Source organism: Diaphorina citri, unplaced genomic scaffold, assembly GCF_000475195.1.
Source record: "Diaphorina citri unplaced genomic scaffold, Diaci psyllid genome assembly version 1.1 scaffold2457, whole genome shotgun sequence".
NCBI classification, from domain to species: domain Eukaryota; kingdom Metazoa; phylum Arthropoda; class Insecta; order Hemiptera; family Psyllidae; genus Diaphorina; species Diaphorina citri.
In genome coordinates, this window is record NW_007379879.1 from 1 (window position 1) to 4,994 (window position 4,994).

Genomic DNA, 4,994 nt, shown 5'->3' on the forward strand with positions numbered 1-4,994 from the left:
TACTCTTAATATTGAACCTGAAATTCTCCAAAATGTATCCTGATAATCAAGTATACAAATACATCGATCAGTTGGAGAGGAGAGTACTTGAGCAGGAGCAACTGATCGCGCTTCTCAATGAGAAGATTCTGAGCCTAAAGTCCACGCCCCAAGTCAACCAGCCGAATGCCGCTGATGTTCGGAGTCCAACATCTTGTAATGTACCACCGAGGGATCAGAACATGGATCAGATGTCCTTCGTGGGAACACGAAAAAGTGACGTCCCATCCGTTACAACGACGAAATACAACCAGTATTTCGTCAGCAGGGTGGGACCGGACACCAGTGCGGAAGTATTGTCAAAGGACCTGATTGCCAATGTTCCAGCATTGACGTCTGTGAAATGTTGCAAGATGAAGTCCCGTCACCCTTCATATGCATCATTTCACGTGGTCATTCCATCCGACCAAAATGAGCTGGTGGAAACGGAAGATGCTTGGCCAGAGGGATCCTTTGTAAAGAAATTCTCTGGCCGCCTGTTAGATTCCTACATATTGGAGACGTTTGAGTCGAAGGACGCTGATACAACAAGACACACTGCCCCATCTCCTGTGTGTCCCCCGCCACTACTCGATATGGGATCTCAAGGATCTTCGAAACCGAGAAGAAGGAAGAGCAACATCCCTATCCAGGTTTCAAAAAACCGGCCTCGAAGACTCGCCACCAAGAAAACATAATTTGTTACTATCATAACGCCGGGGGTCTGCGGACAAAAATAGATGAATTAAAACGTGCAATGGAGACTTCCATTTTCGATTTAATTTTTCTATCAGAAACCTGGCTGAATGATGATTTCACTCAAAGTGAAGTCAAAGTAACAAATTATGATATCTATCGAAGTGACAGGGATCCAATTGTGTCTGGTAGATCTCGGGGTGGGGGCGTGCTGATTGCTGTAAGTAGTAAGTTGAAATCACGTAGGATTAATGTTGCCTCTCCTACACATTCTTTTGATCATGTTTTCGTTCATGTGCAGGTTGGTAGCGGCAGCTTACTTCTTGGTTGTGTTTACATTCCACCTAGTTCTGACGTGGAAACGTATGTAGAACATTGTAATATTGTTGAGGACTTATGCTGTAGGTATCCCGATTCGAAAGTATACCTGGCTGGTGATTATAATCTGAGGGGAGCTAAATGGGGTGTTGATGAAGATTCTTTGATGTTTGTGGATTGCCATGACAGCTCACCAGCTGTTCAACTGTGTGAATCTTTTAACAGTCTCTCACTTTGTCAGGCTAATTCATTACCCAACGATCACGGTGTATTTCTTGATCTTCTTTTTACAAGTAATGATACTGGCACATCTACATCTTGTATAGACCCACTGCTTTCAAACAATTATCATCATAATGCTTTTAGTTTTGAGATTCAGGTCGCTCATCACACAGATCAATTATCCCAATATATGGTGATTTATGATTACGCCAAATGTGATTCATTCGAGCTAAAAAGATTTCTTAATCGTGTTGACTGGTCGTTCATTTCTTCTGAAACCGATATCGAGGTGGCTACCCAACGCTTTTATGATTTCTTATTAGCTGGCATTGAAATGTCGACTCCTGTTAAACGTGTGCACCGTACTTCCTTTCCGATGTGGTTTTCAAAAGAACTCAAGTCCCTTATCTTTGAGAAGAAGAAGGCTCATTCTGACTACAAGAGGTCTGGACTTGAATCTGATTATATTCGTTTTTCATTGTTGCGTTCGCGTTGTAGCTACATCAATAATAAGTGCTATACTGACTTTTTAACAAAATCTGATCAGAGTCTTCAAGCTAATCCGCGTTATTTCTGGAAATTTGCTAACATAACACGTAAAGTAGATGGCTTTCCTAAGGATATGTACTTGAATGGTGAAACTAGTCGTAATGGACAAGAGACCGCTAATCTTTTTGCGAGATCTTTCTCTTCAGCCTATGAGGTTTCTGAGAATCCGATTCCAGAGTATCCACGGCTTGATTGTATAGACTTCAATTATTGTTCATTTTCTCCTTCTGAGATCTATAAGGCTCTGTCTTCACTACCACAGAAGTTTTCTTCTGGTCCCGACATGGTTCCACCTTACATTTTGAAAATGTGTGCAGCTGTTTTGGCAAATCCTTTGTCAGCTTTATTTAATGCATCTCTATCGGCTGGGGTGTTTCCATCAAAGTGGAAATCTAGCTGCATCTTTCCAATTCATAAATCAGGCGACAGATCCAACATTGCTAATTACCGTGGGGTGTGTATTCAGTCTTCTATACCCAAAGTCCTAGACAAATTGGTCTCTTCCGATCTTTCATTTGCATGTAAACAGTTCATCTCAGACCAACAGCACGGTTTTACAACCAAAAGATCCACAGTTACAAATCTCCTCTGTTACCAATATGACATATTAAGATCTTTTCAATCTGGGAACACTGTCCATTCTATCTACACTGACGTAGCCAAGGCGTTTGATAGAGTTAATACCAAGTTTCTCGTTGCTAAATTGAGAATCTTATGGCATAGGAGACGCCTTTCTTCGATGGTTGGATAGTTCATTCACAGATCGTACCCAGATTGTCAAATCGGAGACAGTAAGTCCAATTCTATTAAAGTATCCTCAGGTGTTGGTCAGGGTAGCCATTCTGGTCCCCTCTTATTTAGCCTCTTTTTTAACGATCTTCCGGATGTTATTAAATATTCAAAATTCCAAATGTTTGCTGATGACGTTAAGATATATAAATCTATATATCAACAATTGAAGGATTGCATATTGCTTCAAAACGATCTCGATTCATTTCATCAATGGCTTTCCTTTACAACCTGAAGCTGACGGCTCAGCAAATGTGGCTGTCATGCAATTTTCAAGGTGTAAAAAACCAATTTCATTTCAGTACCATCTGAACTCCCACCCTCTCAGAAATAGACTGAATACTGTTGAAATCAAGGACTTAGGTGTTATCGTTGATCGTAAATTATCCTTTTCTTGAGCACACAATCTCCAACATATCCAATGCGCTGTCACCGTCTTCTTGTTACATCTTTCAGAACATCAAAGGGTCTCTCACCAGAATGCCTTTAGACTTCTATATCTATCTCACCTAGTTCGCTCCTTTGTTGAATACGCTTGCGCATCGTTTGGTCACCTTGTTATCAGAATCACGAGAACATGCTGGACAGAGTTCAAAAAAAGGTTCATCTCATATTACAGTTTCGTTATCCGAATTCACCTCTTTCATATTGATACTTTAAAAAATCGTCGCCTTCTGTTGGATTCCTACTGATTTCTTACAAAAATTAATGTCTTGGCAATGGTAGATTGCAATCATTGTTAAGATCTTGTATCCCTTGACTGTCATCGCAGATTAAGGAAAGGTAAACACATTCTACGTGAGCTCATGTCACACCCAATTACAGCTTTCACTCACCTCTTAATAGAATGGTCAGGAATGCAAATGACGGTGATTTTAATTTTAATTAATTTAAATTCTACTTATCCTCATTATTACTAAACTCTTATTAGGTACTTTTTACTTTCTTTTTTATATTTCATTTTATATTTTTTTTCTACTGTATTTTTTGATTGTTGGTTTGTGTTTGTTTAGTTTAGTGTATTTTTTTTTTCTATATTGTCATTTTTTGTATAAAGGGTTTAGCCGTAAAATAAATAAATATAAATAAATATAATAAATTATTACATTGCGGTAACAATGTGGAGCTAGAGTGAGAGACTTAAAACTACGTAGGTCTATAAAAGAAAAAGGATGTAACTCAAAACATATGTCGGGGTGGGTGGCCGTCTCCAGAGTTCTCCCCTCTTTCGAGTATAGGGAACATACAGGAATGGTGTAACCATATATACAACACTAAAGGTTTACGGGTAAGTTCGTTAAAGAAACACAGATATATACAAAAAAATAAAAGAATGCCGATCATTAACTTTAATTATTAACACAATACTTGAAAGACTAGTGTTAATGAAATTCGGAATTAGAAGGCTAAAGTTGCACTCGATCTCAGAAACGAATGTAGGGGTGGAATATTTTTAGAAGCTTTCGACAAAATGGATACTCACGTACAGATTCGCGCTTACAATGACGAAACACTATAGGGAAGCTATATTACCTATGTATACACATTTTGATTTCTTATCCAGACTGAACCTATAGAATCAAAAGCTAAGGAGCATATCCGAATCTTGCAAAGTATCTATCTACAGTACAGAGCATGGGGTGGGAGAGGGTTGGTTCGATATAGTAGACCTGTCACATAAAAGCTATTTACCGCGAACTACATAGCAATAGTTTATATGTTATAACTTTTGCTGTCGCACATTGGTAAATTAGTATTTGGTAGACACGTTGATTTGCCTAAGTCTTCACAGCGGTTTGACACATGTCACCAATCTGACCGATACAGGACATCCTGAACTTTGACATAGACTCGGATGGCATTGCATCCTAGCATTAATAAGAAACAGGCGGAAGACATCTTCCACTGGGCTAGATTACTAAACGAGATTTAGACGCATCCCGCATTCCGACATTCTGGAACGTTTCCATTACCACAAGTTTACTATGAAATACTCTGCCTACAGGGCCAGATATCTTATACTCAGCACTCTGAGCATTTTTAAAAGTTAGTGGGGGCAAAAACCAAATGAAGCCCCGCGAAGTTATAGCGGAAAACTGTTCCATCTTAACAGGGGTGATTGTGATTTTCTATCCAAATAGAGGTATACAAAATTCAGCTAATTGTATAAATCAATATGTGCAGAAAACTTAAGTCGAAGCGAGGTTGAAGCTCCTCGAGAGATTAACGCATTCTCTTGTAAGCGAAGGGTTGAAGCCTCCATTAACAATTCACCGAATCTTGTAAATACGCAAAATTTTACGCGAGTTAACGTTTAGCACCAAGAGGGTTTTATACATCTCTTTGTCAAATAAAGGGAAGGAAGTTTTTTAACTTTTGTATGAAGAAAGCAGTAAAACCAC